Source organism: Lemur catta, chromosome 5 (genome assembly GCF_020740605.2).
Source record: "Lemur catta isolate mLemCat1 chromosome 5, mLemCat1.pri, whole genome shotgun sequence".
NCBI lineage: Eukaryota > Metazoa > Chordata > Mammalia > Primates > Lemuridae > Lemur > Lemur catta.
In genome coordinates this window covers 97495495-97505621 of record NC_059132.1, presented here as the reverse complement: position 1 = coordinate 97505621, position 10127 = coordinate 97495495, and positions in this window count along the sequence as shown.

The window sequence follows — 10127 nt, the reverse complement described above, 5'->3', positions numbered from 1 at the left end:
AATGAATTAATAAATGTAAAGTCCCTAGAGCAGAGCCTGACATGTAATAAGCACATCATTTCCATCATTATTATTAACACCAGGCACCATGTACTGGACTTCCCAGAATAAGGGGGTTGGGCTGGTTTTATTGTTACAGGGTAATGAGGCGTGATCTGACAGGATCTTGTGATGAGATGATTCCAGGAAACACAGTGTGACTGGACCATGCTATGGGTGATGCCAGGGCTTGATCCTGGATCCTGCTATGTGATGTCCTCTTCTTAATTCAGTCCCTACTCCTCAGTCCAAGCTCTTAGGTTCTGCCCATAGCTACAGGCTTAGTTCATCTGGGCTTGCTCAGGTTATAGGACCTTCAACGTGGGGGTCCTTAGCAACTGAAAAACAGTTCCCAACTTTGTTATATAAAACTTAAGCCAGATTGATCAGGTGCATTTACAAGGGTGTTACCAAAAGCACTTTTCTCCAAGGCCACATCAGAAGAAGAAGGACAAGAGACTTGAGGAGAGGGAAAGGGAAGTTTACTAATTTGCCAGTCATTGAGGAGGATGGAGACTGGCATCTTAAAGTACTATTGTCCTAACTATAGGCAGAAATAAAGAGCTTTTAAAGGGGGAGTTTCAGCTTCAGGCTATTGCTGTTCAACTATAGTTGATGGTCCTGATCAACCCCATCTCCAGCAAAGGTGACCCCGTGACCTCTATCTGGACAATTCCGTTGAGCCATCTCCTGTGGTACAAAGAACAAAGGACACTCCCCTGCCACTCTGATTACTGGTCTTGGGCAGGGATGCAGGTTTTAATTCCCCATAAGGATGGGGGGTGGAGGGTTTTAAAGAGACTACTCATAAGACATTTTACCCTTTTTCAGGCTGTCCCCTCTGTTACAAGGAGAGAAGTTGTCTAATCTGAAGTGAACCAGGTAAAGGCAGGAAAGGTGAGAACAAAGTCCTGGAAGCAAGGGTATGTGGCAAGCTTGAGGCACCAAGTGGTTCAGAATGACTGCAGTGCAGAGTGCCAGAGGGGTGAGTACAAGAAAGATGGAACCGGAGACGGGGGAAGTTTGTTGGCCCTTATTCTTTGGCAACTTTTATAAAAGTCCCCTAGATCTAGTGCAGCTGGCCACACTCCTTCTCCTTTCCTTGCTTCTAAACCTTTCTCCCTATTGGCCCTTAATTAATAACAGCACCTCAGACTCAAAAGATAAGGTTGGGGTCATGGGTAAAAATTCTCTCTTCGTTACATTTTCATTTTCTGGTGTAGAACAACTGAGCGGTCCAGCTATGCCTACGTCTGGAAACTTCAGTCTATTTAGAGTCTCAGACTGTGGAAGTGGGATCCAAAGTGTGACCAACTTTGGGGAAAACTGACTCTCCCAGCCATCTGGGTGTGGCAGGCTTTTCTAGACCAGCTGCCTCCCAGAACACAGAGCAAAAGCATATGCTGGGGGCCACACCCCTGCCTTCAGCAGACATCACAGGATGCCTGTGGGGCAAGCTGACCACCAGCTCAGGTGGGCAGAGATTTTTACAATTCTTGTAGTTCTTTTGTATTGTCCTTCTCAAAAATAATTATGTACCAAGGACAGAATATAAATGATACAAATCCACTGGATCTGAGTTTTTCTGTCTTGATTATTTTCAAGGACTGCTCTCCCTCTATTTCTTTGTTTCCCTTTAAAGTATCAAGTAGTAAAGTGTTTTCTGATTATTCAGATTTTACTAATGCCTCATTCTTCACAAAAATCATATATTCCTAATTTTGGTCTTCAATCAGTACATTCCATAGGTTCTCTCCGTGTGAAATATGTCTTTAGACCTGAAGATTCTCATTCTATTTTGAGATTCCTTTCGAAAGTAAATGAAAGGTGCACACTGAACTGGTTGCCATTTTCCAGAGGTGGTTCAAACACTTACCTATATTTATCTTCAAAAGGGTTTTTGTAGGTTTTTCATAACACTCTTGTTGTTTGTCTGTTGGCTTCAGCTTGCTTTCTGTTTTTTGGTGTAACATCCTCCATAAGATATTTTTGGCAACAGAGCTTGTCTGAATCTGTCTCCTTTTCATTTCTGAGGCAAACCAGTGATTCATCTTCAGCATGGGTGCCACCTTCACAAACATGGCTGTGACTGTTTTCTATCATTAGGGTTTGAGTTAAGGAGACAGAGCAAGAACATCTCCCTTAAGGGGATTCAAGTTTCCAATTTGTTCTTCACTGTTGCTGCTGTCTACACCAGAAAGAATATGAGTGCAGGTTAAGTCCCTTTGGCCTACCTTTGACACCACCCCTGCTTGTGGGGGTTGAGAGGTGAGATGTATGGAGAAAGACAGGCTGTAACAGAGAGGATGGCCTGAAAAAGAGAAAAAAAGTATATTTTCTGTCTCTCACTAAAACCAGCTTCCTTGCCTGAGGCCAGCGGCTGGCAGGCCAGGGGCCAGGGAAGTGTTTTCTTTGTTTTTTGCACTGCAGGAGATACGAGGGACCAGGAGGCAGTCCTGGGAGATCCTGGGGTTCTGTCCTGGCTCCAGACTGGTGGAGGGTCCCAACACTCCGGAGATGAAAGGATCAGAATCATCAGCTATAGTTGAAAACAATACCCTGAACCTGAGAACCGTCCCCTTAAAAGCTCTGTATTTTCCCTTATGGAGGAGGAACATTGGATTTTGGGACGATAGTCTGCCTTTTGCCTCCTTTGCCGGCAAAGTAATAATCTCCTTCCTTCTCTTCAACTATTTGTTCTCATTCTTCTGATTTGGCCTCATGGACAAGTGACAAACTTTTGGTAACAAGGCTAAAAGTTGCATTAAAAAGTAGTAAAATCAGGCTGGGTACAGTGGCTCACACCTGTAATCCTAGCACTCTGGGAGGCCAAGGCGGGTGGATAACTTGAGTTCAGGAGTTCAAGACCTGCCTGAGCAAGAGCGAGACCACATCTCTACTAAATGTAGAAAAATTAGCTGGGTGTGGTGGTGCACACCTGTAGTCCCAGCTACTCGGGAGGCTGAGGCAGGAGGATTGCCTCAACACTCACTCAGGCAACAGAGGGAGACTCCTAAAAAAAAAAAAAAATGGTAGCAAAATCACATGCCTCTTGATGTGCTATACTGAGAAGAGCATAGCATCACCTATACCTTATTCCTGCCAAAAATGTTTAATCTGAATCTCATGGCAAGGAAACAATTAGGCACATTCAAATTGAGAGATATTTTGCAAAACAGCTGGCTTGGGCCCTTTAAAAATGTCAATGTTATGAAAAACAACAACAAAAAGGTTGGGGAATTGTTCTAGATTAGTTCTCAAAATGTGGGCTCCAGACCAACAGCACAGGCATCACATAGGAACTTACAGGAAAAGCAGAATCTCAAGCCCCACTGCAGACCTACAGAATTAGAATCTACACTTTGACAAGATCGCCAGGTGATTTGTGTGTGCATTCAATTTTAACAAGCTCCCATCTAATGTGCAATTCATATTCAAATTTCTACAATTGTCCCAGTGATATCTTTTTTGGCTGTTCCCTGTCCCACCCCCTCCCCAGTTCTGAATCTAGTCAAGTATCCCACATTGCATTTAATTGTCAAGTCTCTTTAGTCTCTTTTAATCTAGAACTTTGGCTCTAAAACTTTAGCATGCATCAGAATCACTTGGAGGGTTTGTTAAAACACAGATTGCCACCCCCTTTACTTTAGTTCCTAGAGGTGATGTTGATTGCTGCTGACCCTGGGACCATTTGTTTGTAGTGTCAGAAATATTTGACCCTTGTCATTGGTGTTCATTCAGCAACTATCCCTGGCGATATATAGCAGGACACACTTTAATCACTGGGAGGGGTAATTTAAAGTATAACAGAGTAGTCGTAACAAAAGTACCAGAATACTTTGAACTAAAGAATTTTGCCAGCAAGCTGTAATGTTTATGCTGACCATTACCCCGTTCCTAGAAGTCCAGATACTTTCTTAACAGCATGTCCTGCCACAATGGACTGTCCTACCAGCCCACTGCCAAGCCTGCAGGCTCTTTCCCCATCATAGGACACAATGGCAATGCTAGCTAACATTTCTTGGGTTAAGCATCTGCTGCTGCTACACACGCGCGCGCGCGCGCACACACACACACACACACACACACACACACACACACACACAGAGTTACTGGGTAATTACTAGCCAAGGCACAAATTTTAAACTGCTCCTTTGAAAAATGTAAATAGACATCACATTCCCTATTGTTTCAGGTTTAGTCCAACAGCTAGTCCCAGTTTTGCTTCTCTAGGCACTAGGAAATAAACCTGAAACATGTTGGTGACCCACAGTCTCAGATGCTACAACAGAGAAGAGCTTGATATTATTTTTCTTTTCTTTCTTTTTTTTTTTTTTTGAGACAGAGTCTCACTTTGTTGCCCGAGCTAGAGTGAGTGCCGTGGCATCAGCCTAGATCACAGCAACCTCAAACTCCTGGGCTCAAGCGATCCTTCTGCCTCAGTCTCCCGAGTAGCTGGGACTACAGGCATGCGCCACCATGCCCGGCTAATTTTTTTTCTATATGTATTTTTATCTGTCCACATAATTTCTTTCTATTTTTAGTAGAGACGGGGTCTCGCTCTTGCTCAGGCTGGTCTCGAACTCCTGAGCTCCAAGGATCCGCCCACCTCGGCCTCCCAGAGTGCTAGGATTACAGGCGTGAGCCACCACGCCCGGCCCGGCACCCACACTCTTAAACGGACTATCAAAGGTAGATATCAATCTGTTGTTGGAGTCGTTGGATCCTGCCTTCACTACTGCAAACTATGTGATCTTGTGCAATTTAAGTTCCTGATCTAAAAAATGGAACCATGTTATATTGACCTCCTAGGGATAGTGCTAGAATTCATTAAGATAATGCATAAAATAGTGCTTTGGCAATTAGTCTCAGATTATGGATTAACATGGTAATCAGAAAATAATGACACAGTATTCCTTTTTTTTTTTTAATAAGAATAAACTTCTGACTTAAAATAGCAAATGTGGTGGCCATGGAGAGAATAGGGAGAAAGTATATTCAGTAAAGCCCAGATAGATTTATTTCCCTGCTTTATGTCTTTAAGTAGAAGTGGATTCCAGATCAGAAAAAATGGAAAGCGTGGCCCCAGATTCTATATGTTCTGATATGGTGCCAATCAATGCTTGACAAAGTGAGGTTTCCTAATTGTCAAAGAAAATATAAATAATACAAATAATTGTGGGATCTCAGAGGCTTTTCTTGAATGTAACTCTTCTACATGCTTATGGACTTTTCCACCATTTCTATGGTGATGTAGCGTTACTACAAGGCATTTGTTCAGGGGTGAACTCTACATCTGGCTCTGTAACCTGCAAGTGGCCATACTATTGCCAAAAGATTGTTTTGTAAAGGTAGGCGAAAAGGATTCTACATTCTTGTTTTCTACAGATGGTTAGCCAGAGAGAGTACTGCAAGAAGGAGTTTTGCACCTTAATTTCATTTAACTATGATTTGTTAAGGATCTAGATACTATCATTCTTTTATAAAAGTTGTATTTAAACAATTTAAAGTACTGGGATTGAGGAGTCTATTAATTCAGGTCTCTTCAGTAATAAGTGAGAGAAATACATACAATTGGAACTAGCTTAAAGATAAAAGGGGATTTATTGGCCCACATAATTAAGTTTAGTAGTGAACCTTCAGTACATTCTGTCTCCCTGTCTCTTACTCTACTTTTTTCTGTGCTTGGAAAGCACTCCCCAAAGAGTGGCAAAGATGGCCAGTGGTGCTCCAGCTTAAATCTTAGCTTAGCAACCCCAGTAGGAAGAGAATATCTCCCTCTAAACAATAACGACAAATGTCACAGATAGGCTTTTCGTTGCTCTAGCTTGTGTTATGCCCCCACCCCTGGAGCTGGAGTTGGGGTGCTACCAACTGCAACTGAGCATGTGGACTGAGGAATTGGGCAAGGAGGGATTCCCAAAGGAAAAAGCAGTAGTAATATCAGACAAAGGAGGATAGATGTTAGGCAGACAAAAATGAAGGGTTTTTTTGTTGTTGTTGATTTGTTAATTGCTCCTCAACAGGGAAAAAGAAGTTGCAGCATTACAAGTATTAATAGAAGCAACAGAGGCTAGACTGTCTGAGCCATCACTAGGCTAGACTAGACAAAGTGAGCAGAAGCAAGAGATGAGAGATGCTAAAGGATATATCATTAAAACACAGACTATTTTAAGGAAGCCTATATCATGCAGAAAATAATGATGCAGAAAATAATTTGTCATAGACTTCTGGAAGAGACATGGTCATCAGAGGCAACTATCAAAGAGGATTTAACATGTTGCAATCTCACATTTTTCTTTTAACAAACATTTTTCCTAGCAAACACTTAGGAACATTTTTTTAATGACTTCTTTATTTATTAGGAAACTATGTATTAAAATACAATTAAGTGAGGCCAAGATGGTAAAAAAGAGGCTTCTCATGTGAGCTATTTTTCATGAGAGAAATTCCCAAAGCAGGATGAGTGAGAATTCAGTACAAGCCATTGTCACTAGAGGTAAAATAGTCTGACAACAAGCTTCTACATTGTCAAATGTGTAAACATTTTACAAGGCACTTTCCCACACCTTATTTCATTTTATCTTTGTGAGCATCCTATGATCTTAGAAAAGCTTGAATCATTACGACTATTTGACAGACAAGGACATCTGCTGTATGTTTCTGCCTTCATCCCAAATGAAGGATAAATGATAACAATTTCCTTATTGAAGGATCGCTGAAGAGGACCCCACCTAAATTAAGGTCACTTTACCAGAAGCCAGTGGCCATTCTGCCTGTTTCAGGATCCTGTAAGCTCTCTTCTCAGCTCCTCCTATGTGAGCAAGACAGCCCTAAAGGTGTATCAGAGCAGGCTTAAAACACTCCTGTTCTCCTTCATCACACCGAGTTCTATGGGTCCAAGAGGAAACAGTTTTCCTGGCCCTGAAGCCCCCGTTTTAAAACTGATCTTGGTAGTAAAAATCTTTGTAAAGTCCAGGACTGGGAAAGCTGGACTTTGTAATACAAAGTCCAGAAAATTTTTTAGAATTTATATTGCTTGCTTTTCACTAGGTATGGGGTGACAAGGTCTTGATGCCTTTAGAACTTGGTTGTCCATATGTATTTGCATTGTTTCAATAGGTGGCAGCATGTCCTCTCCCTTAAAAGACATCTTTTTACTTTCACATTGGGTATTAGGTTCAAATAAATAAATAGACCTCTTGTTAACATGGCATATTCAGTAAAAAGCTTCTGTTGGGACATGAAAAAGTGACCATAAAGGCACATGGTAAATTTTCTGTGACACATCATCAATATATTGTTCATGGTCACAACTTAAGTCATTTAACAGGTTTTGATGCATCAGGAATAACATTAGAAAATAAGTTGTCTCATGACACTTCCACTTCAGACTATAATGCTGTTTACTTCTCTCCTCACTGGGGACTCAGCATATGGGGAAAGCTTAGGGAAAACAATGCTGAGCCCTTTCCCACTCACCGTTTTGTCCACGATTCTGTTTCTGTCCTGGCCACACCCTTTCCTCCTCTATCTTCTTCTTTGTGACCAGCTCCCATCTCTTCTCTCTCTCAGGATGGATTTATCTATCAATTGATGTAAATATTTTAATTCCATTCACAATGGAGTTTTTGCCAAGGTGCCCTCCGAGGAATAGTTGGTTCCTGCTGAATCACAGAAGAAAGGGAGAGGCTTACTAGAAGCTTGGAAACCATCATCTGCCTTCATTCCAAGAAGATGAATACCCTTATCAGGGAAAACCTATTCTGTTTGTGAGAGGGGAGTGATGGCTGCCTGGGATAGGGTGGGTTAGTAAGCAGAGAGTCCTCTTGACACGCAGGACTTAGGGTGCACATCAGTAGTGTCATAGTCTCTCACTTGAGCCCTCACTCTCTGTGCTGTCAGTATTATATATTTATCTCCAAAAATTGAGCTCTTTTAGGGTAAGTGGGCTTAAAGACAATTAAATTGTGACTTAAAAGAGGAAATAACCTATATAAAATATGTATAATAAATATATATAATTATACATAATTTCATATGAACAAATATATCCTATTAATAACTTTCCTGAAGCTGCCTCTATTATAGCAATAAAAATAATCTTATCCCTAAGCCTTCCTCTTATTTTAAAAATAAACTTTTTAAAAGAGAAAAAATTCTTCTGCCTGCCCAGATCTCCTTGGATCCTTTTTATCAGCTCTGTGTGTCCATCCCCCAGTCTTATCTGTGCTTCTATGACAGCTTGTGTTTTGGACACTCAGAGGATTGTCCTTGGACACTGGAGCAGCCTCACGAGTGATCCTGAAGTTCGGCAGACAAGACTGGCTAGTGTGGGAGTACGAGAAGCCCAGCCGCTTTGCCTTCAAGCATAACTAACAACTCTGCGAGGTCGCATATGCACCAGGGCTCCCTGCAGGATCAGGCTGAACCTGGGGCTTCACCTGAAATCACACCCTTGCTTGGCTTTCCCCCTTGCTAATTCTGCTTTCCCACTCCCTTACTAATTTCTCTGGGGGCATTTCCTTAGTAAATCACATGCACCTGAATTCTTGACTCAGGATGTACTTTTGAGGAACTCAACCCAGGACATTTACTGTTTTCTTTCTCTCTCCACCCACCCTCAGTATTTTTTTTTTCTTTCCTAAATTACATTTGGATAATTGCTTGAATTAAGATTATAGGGTGAAAATGTTAGGTAGATAGCTAGGATCTCCAGCTCTTCTAGGGACGAAGGTGCCCTGCTTCGGTGCTGCCTCAAGTAATTGCCCCACCTAGGAAGGTTAGGGGTGGGTACTCCATTTTTGTGTTGCCCCACCCTTAATCTTAACCCAAACAACTACTACACCTTTGAAAGAAGGGAATGACTTACCAATCTGGGAAGTCTCCAGCCTAGGGGGGAGCTACAGTAACCTAAGGCTAATTATTATGTCATTAGCTTAAGTCTACATTGTGGTTCATCCCCCCACCACCCAGGGCTTTCAGAGAAGAAGCTTGAATATGCTGATACAACCTTGAGAACACTTGTTAATCATTTGGTAATACCCCACACCTTCCAAAAGCCCTTCCCCAGAACAAGCCAATAAAAGGAAACAACTCGAGAATTCCCAGAGAGAGTGAGTCAGTGAGTCTGTCTGTGTCTCCCTACTCGCAGACACAGACCTGTTTCATTTCATAATAAAAAGCTACTCTTGTGTGGAACTGCTTCCTTCTTGTGGTCACTCTGTCGCTGGCCCTGCTTGTGATTTTTTTTCCAAGTAAGGAGCCAAAGAACTAGGATAACAGCCCACCAAGAGGCTGGACCTGACGCGTTGGTGTGTCTGATCCTTCTTCAGCCAAGAGCACACCAAGAACCAAGATCAGACTGCCACCCTGACAAAAACACACAACAACAACAACAAGAAAACTTTCTTCCCCAAATCAAGCATCTCTCAGCCATCTTTTACCAGGAAGAGTCTCATCATAGAGCTTTGGGGATTGGACTAAATCAAGGATCCATAACTAGTAGGTTTAGGTTTATTTTTATTCCTGGAGTTTGGTAACAGTCATAAAGTTTGTTATAGGCATGACTAAAGGGTCAGTATGGTCATGAATTGAAAATGATTTGGGGTGACAAATCCAGCAATCGGTTGAATTTCCCCAAGAGGCCAGAGATTGGGAAATTTTAACCATGGAGTTATCTTTTAATGTGAGTGTAAGAGTCAAAGAAGCAATGATACAGACTGAAATTGTGTTAGTCGGTTCCAAGAGGGCCAATTAGAAAGACATAGAAATAGCATATATATGTCTAATTTTATCTAAGCTTATGAATTGAAATTCTCATTTATCTTTGTCAGTAAAATAAGGATATCTAAGGTGTTGAATGATTATGATAAGCTAGTTAACAAATAAAACATAATCTGAATAAGTTTGAAATGAATAATAAGTTTGATTTTTAATTACACATTTGCAGGCGAAGTGGTTGAAAGATTTGGGCAGCATGCATAGGGAGCTAAGCAAATAGGAAATTAAGAATATACCCCCAGCATACACAATATGTAACTATGTAGGGACAGGAATCAGTTATTACTTACCTGTAGATTTTTTAA